The 14,283-nt window shown below is 38.4% G+C and overlaps 1 protein-coding gene across 21 annotated transcripts in view; it reads right to left on the reverse strand.

Annotated features, from left to right (window-relative positions):
* Positions 1 to 14,283, reverse strand: part of DLG2 (discs large MAGUK scaffold protein 2) — a 986,158-nt gene that overhangs the window by 109,622 nt on the left and 862,253 nt on the right. Inside the window, exon 1 of one of the 21 annotated variants that reach the window (XM_019005951.2) lies at positions 7,990 to 8,305. The exons of the other annotated variants lie outside the window; for them this stretch is intronic. The gene's annotated coding sequence lies outside the window, so the exon portion shown is untranslated. Of the gene's footprint in view, positions 1 to 7,989; positions 8,306 to 14,283 lie in introns of those variants that run through there. 21 annotated transcript variants of the gene reach the window in all.

A 14,283-nucleotide genomic window follows, 5' to 3' on the forward strand; every position in this document is an offset into this window, starting at 1 on the left:
AGTTTGACAGCGTGCAAGTGGTCTTTGCTTTCTGCATTAACCAACCTTGCAAAAAAATTAAGTTGAAACAAAAATTCAGGGAGTCAAATGTCATAATGTCTGAAATGTTTCTCTGAGAAGGAGCTTTACTACAATATAGATATCCCAAGATTATACATTAAATTTATTTTTATATGGCGGTTTATGTAATTCATCTGTAAGAGGGTGGATCTTACAACTGACATGTTAACATAATTTACAATTATCCAAAAAAATGCTGATGTGCTTCACAGACTGCAGAACAAACTCCATATATCAATGGTATCCACCTCAAGGCTGTCAGTCACAATTACAAAAGTGGTGCAAGTAAATCAAAGGACAGAACAGTGGCTAAATTAAAATCATGCTCGACCTTCAGGCTGAGCAGATTAATTTAACTACAACTTTGTCTGAAAGACCTACAGATAGTTTGAGTCACAGTCAGCAACGTATCCACCACAAGATGAAAGGCTGAGTCTGACCTCACAGATGTTAACCAGAGGTTAAGAGTCACATTAACCACATTTTTGTTCTCAGGCTGGTCTTTGAGTTACAGGTTTTTAGTTATATGCAAATGGTGTAAGAAAGATCCCAATCAGGCTCTAGATGTTTCCACATCAGTGCTTACACCTTTACAGTTTCCATTACCAAATTCAGTGAGCGACTTCAATATTTGCATTCAAGTTATTCAGTTTCCCATTAAACTCAAGTATCTTTTTTTTTCCTTGCTGGGAAAACGAGTAGATTAAATATATTTCTTCACCAAAAAATCAGCTTTTTAATCTAAATGCAATTTGCCAGTAGGGATACCATTTTTCAGCACAAATATTCAAACATGAATTTCTCCTGCCTCTTTTTTCTCGCTCCCTCAAGTGACAGTGTTGGACAACTGAAGTTTTTCAGCACTATCTACTTATGGCTTTGTTTTTTGATTTCTTTTCCCTGTATTCAACACATATTTATGTTTAGAGATATAAATCTGAAAAAAAAAGGGAAATATTTCTGGTATTTTGAATCTCATGTTGACATAAAATAACATTTATATTTTACCTTCATGTATTCTTCAAAAATAACTATACCAAAACTCAGCAGAATCTAAGATCTTATGTACAGTAACATAAGATGGGGGAAAGGTATAAGAAGTAAAAGAAAGAAGATAAAAGTGTTATTATTGCATGATTCATAAGAAAACACACCAGCTAGCCAATTAATTTAAAATCAAATAAGTATTTGTAATTTTTCTTCCCATGTTTCGAATCTTAAAGAACCCTCCTATGATAAATATGAATCAATAATTCTTGATCAAACATATTTTAAGATTTAGTTGAAAGGTCTACAGACAACTTCTGTAGACTACGCTTGTTTCTTCTTCTACTTAAGAAGCATACCAAAAATAAATGGAATCAGAAAATTTCAGTGTTTAGATCTTGATAGATTTAGCTGCTTCTTTGGCCACCAACCAATCCACATTTTATATTAAGTAGCTCAAACAATTGAGGAAAAATGTTGAATTTTGAGTCTTCTGAATAGTGCAGAGCAAAAGCTGGACTAGTTTATGAATGGTACATAAACCTGAAGTAAAATTTGCAGATGTACTTCACAGCAGTTCTATTAGAAAATTGCATAAAAAGTTCAAGTCCTTCCGGCTTTCTGTCTTCTAGCACTTGCACTTTTCCTGTTTCAGATCCCTGCATTCAATACCTATGCACAGAAATAAATTTAATAGAAACAAAGCAAAATTTATTTGCAGCTCTGAAAAGATGGGAGAAGGCTGAATACAAGTGTTTTCATTTCAGGGGTCAGGTGCCAGTAGCAAGACATGAAAGAGTGAAAACCAAATAAAGAGATTTGAGTGCAAAATATTTGCACCACATTACCTTAAAAGGCCAACATGTAATCACTGCCATAAAAATATCCAAGTTTCTCTGTAAAAGTTGTTGCAGGTATCTTGTACAACTAGACTAGTCTACCATTATAATTCAAAGAAGATAAAATTTGAACAGAAGTAGAAGAAACCAAACATGAACACCAAATGTTTAAAGTGCAGTCAGTATTACAGAACACTTTATTTTATTGGAGTAAGAACATTTTAGAATATCGACAGAAAATTTTATGGCTTTTAACTAACAAATCTCAAAGAAATGTGAAATGAAATTAATTCCACACCTAGAAAACATGTTTTGAATGGAGGAGTGTTATTTTCCCCTCCTCTCAAATTTGTTTCTGTGTTGAATGGGTACATTTCACTGAAGTATTTAACACTTGTGGTTATACCTCAAAGAGAAGAAATACAGACCACTACAAGGAACAGGCGAGTTTCACCTAACTCCTAACAATTCACCTAAAATTCATATAATAATTTTATTTTCCGTTTCTGGACTACAGCCCACCCCAAAGCCAGCAGCAGCCAGTGTGCACTGCTATTTTCCTATGGAATATCTGACGAAGGCAAGGACACTGAGAGCAGATAATGATTTTGCCTATTATCACTTTTCTATCTGGAATAATAGATTCCTTTCACAAGGAATATTTTGGTAGTGAGGGACAAAGATCTACTTCTATAAACAAACTGAGATTAACAGTACTGTAAATAAATACAGAGAGAATAATACCATTTACATGAAGAAATACTGTATACTGTATTAATGTTTATACCTTCTTAAACCTACAGGTAATTTTTTTGAAAGAAAGTAGAGATTTTCTGTAGTGAGTAATATTTAATTACTTAGATAGCACTAGTATTACTAGCTGCTGTGGATATTTTTTTCTGCCTGGGGAACACAGTACTGAACGCAGCAAGAAATGCTTCTGAGAGCACAATTTCCTTAAAATATGGAAATAAATAGCAATAGAAGGAAAAAAACCAAACAAAAACTCCCCACAACAAAGTGAACAGATTAGCCAGCCTGGCTCACTCACTCGTTCAGTTTCAGCATGTGGCTACACACAACACAGTTCAATCAGTTCTTTATTATTTTATAATGTTAAAGGTTATTACCACAACACACAAAAGGGATAATAGTGGGTTCTTAAATTAGCATTTGCTTAGCTCAAATGCCACTGCATTTATTCCTTTCCTTAGAAGCTAGCACAGACAGTACTGCAAACCATGCTTACAGAGTGGTGGTGTAAGCACAGAGAGCTTGTGCTGTCTCTAGAACAGGACACATCTCCACAGGAGTACAGGAATGAATCAGAAGGGACAGCCCATGTCTCACTCTGCCACTTTGCAGGTTCTTCAAACACAACACGCTGACCAGTGTGATGTAAAGATGACACTAACTTTCAGGATTTAAAAAAAACTCTTGTCAATCCAGATTACTATCCTGCCTGGCTAAAATATTAGGAGATTTCTGCTAACACTATGAAAGTATTCTGGGAATGAGCGCTCCATCTGCAGCTTTATCAGTCTGACTTTTGAGTGAGCACATCGGCAACTCCCAAGTGGAAAGCTGTTGATGCCATAAGCATTTACCTGTAGTACAAAATAAAATTTGTATATTAATATTAAGCTTTAGGCCACCAACCACTAATTAGAACTTTGCACAGGACAGAAAAGAGTACACCACTGCTGCTCAGACAACAAATGAATCTGCTGCAGAGGAGCATCACTCTTGCTGGCTTACTGCAAGTGGGCTGGCAAATGTTCTCCATCTTCAGTTATTCCAGGCAGGACAGAAAACTGAGGACCAGAGAAGCTGCAGGTATTTTGGAGTGCTTTCAGCCTGCAATCTGGTGGGATTATAGCAGCCACTTTCATCTGGGGCCACTTTCATGAGAGAGTCTCCCCAGATTTTTTTTCCTTCTGTACATGGTCTTGATATAAAAAGATGAAAAGTGTTCACCTAGAGGAATGCACAGGGGCTTCCAGTGCAGCTCTCTTGGGATATATATCCATGTCCTGCCTGCAGGACTCAAAGCTGTAGGGACTTTACCAGGGATGATTCTGGATGTGTGTCAGATCCTACACCTCCGTTTATGCGCAGTTTTTTCTCCACTGTCTATAACTACTCCGTAGTGGAGACACACCTCTAGGAACCAGCACCCCTCTGACCAAGCATGCCTCCTGAAAACATGGAAAAACTGCACAGAAAGCTGACATGAGCTTGGAAAGGACTCTTGAAGAATACTTTTCATGTTTTTGGTTGTCTAGACCACATTAAATGCTATTCAGAAAACACGTAATTTGTATCACTTTATTTCACTGACACCTGGGTCCCACTAATTTCCAGTGCTGAATTCTCCAAAACCATCTCTACTACCCTGGAACACACCCTCTTCACCTGTGATGTTTCAAGGGTTGAGAGACCTGTTTTTTTAACCATCTGGCAACAAGGAAGATGATTATTTTATTTTATTTTATTTTATATTTTCCCCAGCAAAGAATATTTACATTAATAGTTTCTTTTTTTCCTCTTTTTAAAAATAATAGCATAATGCATTCAGGTGCCAAGACACCAGGAGCCACTAAACAAACCAAGCACTTGAATCCACAAACAAATTGATCTCAGTATTTATGAGATGTATTTTGCTTACAAGTGAGCCTTTCATGGGTTTAATAACTCGAATATCCTTTCCTGGTTGTACAGTCATATAAAACCTAATCAAAATCTCTTCTGCAGGATTAGACCTTTACATATATTTCATTCACAGCACAAAGAACAGACCAACATCAAAGGGCATACTGTGTTTATGAACAAGCTCTATCTCTGCTCCAATTGCCAAATTTATTCCTGTAATGCACTGTTTGAAAGTCCTTTAAAATGGAGTTTCTCTCCCTAGGTTTCTGGACATACAAAAACCTCTATTTCTGCTTTGCATTGACACACTGTCATCCTTTACTATGCTCTGTCTCTTCTCTTCCATAAAGTTGCATTGGCTATTCCAAACATTGAGGATACTACATGCCTAACCTATAATTTCATCCATTTTTCCAGTGAAGACCCTCTCCCTGAAAGCCCATCATTATGATTGCCGGTGTCTGTACAACTTTGTTTCACACCTACCTTGAATACTGAATTCAAACCTGAGAATTCTTAAAAAATAGCACAGTGTCACTTTATCAGTCTCTTCAATAAAAAGTAAGAGAGTTAATATATAATTAACAGCTTTAAATTTTATGTGTATTTCTGTGCTCAGGACTCAGCATTATAAATGTATTACTCTATTTAAACCATAGTTTCTGTACTGTGTGCTTGAAAGGGCAAAACAGAACCAGGCAGTTTTTATCAGGCATACAAACTTGTGAGTTTACACACCCCTGCTGCCATCTCCAGTCACTTTTTACACAAAGAGCACAGTCACACAACTACACAGTCACACATTAGCTGTATTCACTGCAACCCAAAAAACAACTTTCCAAAGACTAATGCTGGCTTATCCAATAACCTATTTTGTCAAAAATGTTGACCACAACCTGCCAGGGGACTTCACAGCAAACCTGAAGGTCAGTAAACAGGAGGTGTTTCAGACCAAAGGAAAAAGATAAACAAGATCAATTCCTGAGCTCAGGACTTTTATTGAAGACATTTTTCCTGGGCATCTATACTTTATACAAAAGATAATGTGGGTTGGTTTCATCTGTAACCAAAATATAAAAGCAGAGCAAGATTCCTCTTGGAGAGCAGATTTCTGCTACTCAAGAGTGCTATGTATCAATCCTAAAATATTACCTCTCTCCAGAAATGGTCAGGAAGCCAACACACTCCTGGAGTTGTGGTGCAGTGTTTCCAGCAGGATGTAGCACTAACAACAGGGATGGCTGTTTCCTGGACCAGCCCTAAGGGCATTTAAGACATTCCATGATGAGCACTGCTGTTGCTTACTGCCAGGTGGGAAGCATGGATGGTAGCACCAAACTAATATCCAGATAAAATGTCTGTGTCTTCCTGATCGAGATGATGTGAAATACAATTCCTCATCACTGTTGTTTTTCCTTCAGCATCCCTCCAGGGATATGACCACAAAGGAGCAGTAGGCATGCACTCAGGAGAAAATGGGATTTTTGCCACATCCTCTGGCTATTTTCCTTGTTCTTATTTGGAGTGAACTTTGAGAAGCTGGTTTCATCTCTGCCCAAGCCTCCATACCACTGCATGGAGACTGAACTTGTTGTCAGCTTAATTTATTGTGTAATAACAAATAGCAAGTCTGGATCTCTGGTTCCCACAAGAGCCCATATGCCCATATCATAACTTTCTCCTTTTAGGGTTGCTTTTCCTGTCCTAATTTATACTTCCTAAGTTACAGTACATACATTTACATGGTTAATGTTCATATTGCTGAGATTACACCATTGTGATGCATGCAATATAAATGCCTAGACAGATGGATGCAGTATCACAGATTTCTGAAAGGAGGAGAACTTGCAAAGCCAGAAGCTCACACTTCAAGAAACCCATTTTCTGGCACAGGGGTCACTGAAAATAGATCTGAATGCTTAAAAAGCAGTGCAATACTCTTAAATAAAGTACTGCTGACAAAGGTATACACTCTTTCCTAGAAATAGGTTCTAGTCTGTTAGGCGGCCAGGAAATAATCGTCACAAAAAATTCTGATTTTTTTCAAATTTATGATTTATAAAGAGTAAGTGCAAATCTGCTTGGCAAAGAAAATCAATGGCAAAGGCCACTGTGCCAATAGCTTTTCTCCTTAAATAAAAATTGATACTAAAATGAGATACCTTATTAATTAAACCAGGATCAGTCCTGCAGCTTTGATGCTTCACCTATAACTCACTGAACAAATAATTTCTACGTGAGAAGTCACAACACAAGTCTAAATCCCTACAGAGTAAACAATTTGGACTGGTAGCAGGTGAGAGGTCTCTAGAAGAGAGTGTCTGTATTAATAATACAGCGATAAGACAACAGGTGCTGTTCTGCCAAGCTCTCTTGATATTTGGATACAACAAACTTGCTTCTCCAACCCACAGAGAATGAAAAAACAACCCCAAACCGGGTACAGTGAGACAAAAGCAATGACTCTAATACTGCTACTGATAAAAGAAAAAGTAAAACTGATACTCGTTGCCACTTGCCTCTCCTGAGGAGAGACATAGGTATTGTATGGCAATCTTAATATTTCAGTTCCATAAATTTCTGCTTTTAAGTTTCTTTCTGATTAAAACAACAGAAAATTGCAGGCTTACTGATCTTTAAAGGTTACTGGCAAGATAATGTTGTCATATTAATGGAGCTTGCTTGAAAAGATACAGAGGTCAAAAAGAAGCAAGTGATAATTAGAGCTAAGAATCTAAAGCTGGTGAAATTCAAGAAGTCATGCAGATGCTATAGGAAATATACCTTTCTCTGCCTAGCTGTGCTATAGCATGTTTCCACAGTTTGTTTCAAAGTCTCCCTTTGCCTTTCATCTTACACATATTTCAGCACTGTTGTTATGCAAGATGGGGAATCATTCATTTTAATGTGATACTAAGCATATTACCACAAAATCAGAAAGAAGCTACTGTTTTACTGATTATCTAATTAAAAAGCTCTACAATTCAAATTCTTTGCAGCCCCTCACTGCACACAAAAGATTTACTGCTGCATCTGAAAAGCCACATGTAGAAAAAAGCACAGAATTTGTAAATGCTTCTAACTGCTTAATCTTTTTCTTCCTCTTGTTACAAAAGCCACAGCTATCACTCCCTTTAAACACTAATAAAAGCAATTTAATGACAGGTAGATTTGCTGGTTTGTAGCTTCTTTGAACCCCCAACACACTCACTAAAGGAAAGTAACTTTAGCTAGGAAAGAGATCCTCGCAGCACGATGGTGAATAATTCATCATTGAATTTTTCTTTTCACCTCATTTTGTGCCAGTAATGTACACAACTGAAAATATTGCAAAATCTAAAAACAACCACCGACAAGGACTTCCAGCAGCAAAATACACATAAAACTAGCAGGCAGGTTTCCCCAGCTTATATAATAACAGCTTTAGCGCGACAGAACCCCCATCACTCACCGAGGACTGAATTCACTTGAACAAAAGCGGAGCCCAGTCACCAAATGCAGCTTCGCAGGACTCACAATGCAAGATGCTCCTGTCTGCTGTTCGGTTCACACTTGCCTTTATAACTAAGCCAACCAACAACATTCAGTTGCTGAACCTGATGAATTATAAAACGGTAGCTCCCAGACTCTCATATTTTACATCACAGGGGGTGGTCATCCAGCATACACACTGCCTGTGTACATATATTCTGCTATAACTCATCCTGATAAACACATCAGTGCTGGCAGCAGTGACAGTAATTGGTGCTCAGGATGTACAAGCACAAACCAATAGAGCACACTCCCACCTTCTGCTCTGTGCAACATCTCTACCTGTCAATCACTGCACCTTGTTAAGGTGGAATGAGCAACTGCACTTGGGGGAGAGGCAAAATTCAAAGAAGAAACCATCTACCAATACAAATTCTGTGCTTAAACATTTCTTAATGCAGTAGTAAAAGTAGCTTCAGTATCCTCTAGGTAACAATTTTCATGATTTTTTTTTTTTTTTTTTAAATCTTCATGAAATCTTCCCTTCTTAAAGACACAGTTCTTGTTTAGCAACTAACGCAGGGTTCGTTACTTCTACTATCATGAATGGAAATTATTCAGGCAAATTCCAGGGACATTAGCATGGATAACCTAAAAGCATTACTCCAGGCAGAATGACTGCTAAAAGCAATATACTTGGTAGGTGAAATTCTGTATCCATTTTAAAATCCTCCTAAAAATGCTGAAAGGTTTCAAGAATATCCTCTAAATTATAAGAATGTATTTGTAACTCTTTACTTTTCTGATGCTTTTTTTTCCCCATATGCTTGCATAGTTTTTAAAATCAATGTATAGATACAAAATAACAGAACCAAACACCTAAAGCTTAGACCCATTAATGCAATCAATTAAACTAAACATTTTCAAATGGGATTAATTACAGCAATAACAATCACAATTGTTGCACATGCCACAAATTAACACTCAGTGTTAGTCCCTAACAAGCAAAACTGGTTATGGTAATGCTAAAAGACAGCCAGGGATCAGCCACTGGAAAGGCATTTGTATGGTAACTTTTTTACAAGGGAGCAGAAGTTGCTCTTTCAGAGTTGAGCACCAGGAATTTTTTATGTGTTTTACACAAACTCAAGGCTATTTGTTCGAGCATAGAGTGGGAATGAACACTTTATTAAAGAGGATTTTCTTGAATATCTTCATGAATATCTACATCACTGGTGATGATTCTCAGAGGGTTCCATTTGGAACCTGAACACTTGATCCAGCTCCTTTCATTTCCCATGCCTGTAAAAATCCCCCAGTTTTTGGTGCCATGAAGAAATGTTGTTTTTGGGAAGGTGAGCACAGTTGTGTGAGCGGTTGTGCATTGCCTGGATGCTTTTCCATGAACAACTGGGCTGAGGAATGCAAATGAAGCCTGTGCCGGCAGCCCCAGGCAGAAACCCAACCCTTCTCACCATCTGGACCGACTGATGTGCGTCACAATGTGGGAACAGGGTGTTGCATTTCATGCATAGCAAAAGATAGTCCTATATATGTATCCCTTTCCTCCTGTTCTCAGCTGCTTGTTCCACCCCATTCCTCATTTGTCTCTTTGTGTTCAGCACCTTTACTATCTGAGAAAAAAATCACTCCAGGCCAGAGGCATGAGCAGTGTTTCTGCATGTGCTGCTGGCTCTTACTACAGCAGCTTGCATGAAGGAAAAGCTCTCTAGAATGTAGGGAAGCCATATCAGGATTTAATCAGAGTAACGGTTTTGATGTCTCTGTCTTTCTCAGAGGAAAGGACAGCTGAGATCCAGTAATTGGATTCTCCAGTGATGCTGACCGGGAATAATCCAATATGGGCAGAGAATATTCCAAATGATAAACCCTGGCTCAGTAAGAAACAGCAAAAAAAAATATCTGTGCTACTGGATTTGTCTTTTAGAGCCTAATTCTATTCTCAGGGGTTTACACAGTTCACGTGCATACCACAGAGGCTCCCTAAAATGGCCTGATTACAACAGTTTGTTGTCTTGTGCACTAATTAGGGTTTTATGACCTGTTTTTTATAAGAGACAGTTTCAAACCATATGTGCCAGAATGCCCTATTTCCCTTTTTGTTTTGCCTTAACCATTCAGACTCTAAGAGGCTTCCCAAGGATCTGTGTAAACATGACACTGCCTTACAACAATTTGCTGCTGCATGAGTAAGACACAAGCAGTGCATGGTTGAATGTCCTTGACCAACATAACATTCATGCTAAAATTCAGCTCCAATTTACTGAAGAAAATGTTTGTAAAAGTGACCAATATCTCACTAATGTAAGCCACAGCAGTATTTCATAGCTGTGTGTAGGTGGCATGCATAAACCACAGTCTGCGGCATTACATAAGAGCAACAATTCCAAGAAAAATTGCTACCCTGTTTCACACTTGCAATTTTTAATTAGTTTTCCTTGCTTCCATGTTACCTTTCCAGGGGAAATACAGCTGATACTGCCGTAACAGTCAACAATGTGGTGCCCTGTAGAAGTGCTACCCTTCGAGGTGAGTTGATACGCTCAACACACAACCCATGTCCCTGGGGCTCTGTTCTTACATTCTGGTGCAGAATGTGAGATTTCACATTCAAACTTACTCACTCCACTGACAGGTGTGTGAAAATCCCATATGGCTGCCAGATTTCTGTATACCTACATATATATATATAGAGCATGTATTTTTAAGGCATTTGTAACAAACACATTTGGTATTGACTGTTCTTTGCTTCAAGCTGCAAAATAGAAATAATCTAAAAATGAAAAAAAAACAACAACCCAAACCAACAAGACAAAAGTGTTCCCATTTGCTACCAAAACATTACTTCTTTCTTCCATAATCACATGGACTATACTGACTACACATCATAGATATCTCATGTGCTGTCTGAAGTGAGCACATAGATCACTGGGGAAAAATCAGGGCATTCAGCTGGAATAGCAAGAGCAGAAGAAGCAAAGGTAATTTCAAATTAAAAAGAACTACAGGCAGGTACTATCAAGATCACAAATTAACTAGTACTGATCACTTGCACCTCAGTGAAGCAAAACTAGATCTCCAGGATCTCCACAACATGGACCTGGAGTTTCCAATGAAAAAATGTGCACCAACAGAGACAATTTCCAGAATACACCAGAAGGTATGAATGACCAGTGCTCTGGGTAGTAATCCTTCCCATGTGGCCTAAATGCCATCTCACAAACTGAAGAGGTATTTATCCAGCGTATTTAGCAATCTTCAAATTTCTTTACTGATTTTTTTTTGGTCAGACTTACCCTGAATACATTTTTACTCTGGATTTACACTCTTTCATCTGATAGCCTTTTGATGGCACTGTCAGAGTGTCTCTAAAGCAAAGAGCTCAGAAGGATTTAAAAAATACTGTGCATTTATCAGATAATATCATGCAGAAGAGCAGTAATAACAAGAAGCCTAAGCTCTCCAATGATTAGGGGGTGTAAAAATACTTTGTTTCTTACAGGTGTTTTTCCTTTCAGGGCAGGCTCAACCCACTGCTCTGCCTCGGTCTGCATCACTTTACAATAGCCCAGCTTATCCTGGCCCCCATGTAGGACAACGAGTATCGAGGGCTGCAAGTCACTTCCCACCTTCCTCCCAGCAAAGGCACTAATTTAGCTCTCTCTCCCTAATCTGGCTAATCGTTACTATGAAATCTGTATGAGTTTAGTTAATTCTGAGATCTACCTTTCTTCAAATCAACATCAGCAGAGCAGAATTGTAAAGGTCTATTATTACACTTGATAAAGGCAATTCCCCATTACAGGGAATTTCCCTTCCTATACACTCCAAAGAGTAATAGGTGAGATAGAATCATCATTCCTTTTGAGTACAGAAATCTATCAAACTTTTAATTCCAGCTGAGACCACGGAGGATTTACAAGTTTCACAAACTACTCATTGTCTGTGGTCTGAATCCAATGAGAATTTATCCTTTTATAAATATATGGTGAAATAGTACACACTAAGTCAGACATATTCCATTGCTGTAACTTACATACATCCCACACTGCAAAATAAACAGTGACAATGTAAATTAATTTAGTTGCCACAGCAAGGCAAAAAAGAAATTAATTTTTTTTCAATGTTGTACACATGAAATTTCACATAAGAACATTTTAAAAATAGTTTCAGTTTCTAAGATTACTCCTCATAAGTACAAACGAATAAAAGTGTATACTTTGATTAATTAAGAAATTAGCTGGCACCGGGTTTTGAAGATGTAAAGGACTTTACAAGTGCTATTGCTGTAATAATATTTTTCTGTATTACAATACTTTCCCTCCTCAAGTGACATCTCTTCTGCTACAAGTGCAGAGTGAAAGCTCAAGCCCTCTTCCTGGATGAGGACTGTGTTTGAAATAAAGCAGAAAAAAGAGAATTAAAATGGATATTCAGCTAGGTCTGAATGAACAGATGCCCAAGAGAGCAATTTAAGTTGATCAAGGGCAATGACAAGAACTTGCTTTGCTGGTTAGGAAGGCTGATCTCTCCTAATGGTGGTTTCATAGTGTTAAGAATATGAGTGATCCCATCAGTAATAAAGAAGAGCAGCTGAAAGGAAGGCAGGCCAGATGGCACTTTCCCTAGAGCCTCTGGAGAGGCTGTCTGGATTTGATTTTATTTGAAAAGCCTTTTATAGCACCCTGTGAACCTGGATTAAAAAGACAACTCATTAATAAATCAGAAGATATCATAGGAACGGTCTGATATTTCACAAAAAATGTTTATTTTGGTATGGCTTAGGTTCATTCTGCTGGTTAAAAGAACTGAGAAATTTGGAGGATACGGGTATTTGGAGAATCCAGAATTGTGGTTTTTGTTTTGTTTTCTTGACTTTCATTTTCCATTGAACCTTGTGATTCTCTTTCAAATGAGTTAAATATTTCTGAAGCTTGCTATTCAAATCCAAAACAAATCATCAAGGACTAAATAGCTCTGTGAGCTGGAAAAACAGCTAAAGATACACCTTCTACTAGCTAAAAGTTGAAATGTAGTAGCGAACCAGACCAGCATCTTTTACACATCTTCTACACAAATAGAAGGTCCCACAATCAACTCCTTGTAAGCCTAACGCAGGAAGCAAACGAGTTAACAGCTTTGAGTGGCAAAGGATGGTGGAGCCATGAAGATCCTCCTCGGATTCGCAGTTTAACTTTGCGTGCACTCTGTGGTGGGAGGAGTAGGTGGCTGATTTGGGAAGAAGTACAGCACAGGAATGATACACTTGACTTCTCTGAGGATGGTGATGAAAATCTGTCAGCTTGGCATAGTCCTTCCCTTACCTACAGCAAGTACTCACACATGGAGAAAGCAACAGCTCTACAGACATCACAGCAAAAATCACAGAATACAGATGGAAAGGGCCCTTAGGATCATAAAATTGAACCATTAGCCCGACACTACCAAATCCACCACCAAACCATATCCCTAAGCATCAGACACATGTTTTTTTAACCCTTCCAGGGATGGCAATTCCACCACTTCCTTGGGCAGCCTGTTCCAATGCCCGACCACATTTAGCAAAAAACTTTTCCTAATATTTAATCTAACTTCCCCTGATGCAACTTGAGGCCATTTCCTCTTGTCCTATCACTTGTTACATGGAAGAAGAGACTGACTCCCACCTGGCTCCTGGTAGCTGCAGAGAGCAGAGCACAAGTGGCAGAGTGTGTGTGGGGGAGAAGAGCAGCTTTGTTGCAGAGTCCTGTGGCAATACTGCAAGGGGCTGTCCATGGAAAGGGAAACAAACACACAAAACAGTCTTCATGAAGAAACAGTGAAATTCAGGCCTGCATTTGTGGTAGGTTGCAGAAAATAAGCGGCATCGCCTGAGGACGCCTTCTGCACTGATTGTGACAAAGAGCTAGCGCAGGAATCAGTATGAACGCACACACTCTCAGATTAAGTTTTCCCCTCCTACAGTTTTCTTTCAGGAAAAAAAAATCTGAAGCCTGGATGACTAACTACAATGCAGATGGCAGAGCAGTGTAGAGATACAAGCTCCAAATGAACTAGCTTAGATGACACCACGAGTGAATTTAACCTACTCATTCTGAACTCCACGGTTATGCTGTTCCTGGAACCTGAACATACACAGCAGTTTAGGATTCAGACAAGCCAAAGAAGGACAGCAGGTGATACTCAAGCTAGATCTGTGCCAGCATTCTTGCAAATTTACGTCTGCAGTTTTTTGCCATTACTTGTGAATGTG

Source organism: Parus major, chromosome 1 (assembly GCF_001522545.3).
Source record: "Parus major isolate Abel chromosome 1, Parus_major1.1, whole genome shotgun sequence".
NCBI lineage: Eukaryota > Metazoa > Chordata > Aves > Passeriformes > Paridae > Parus > Parus major.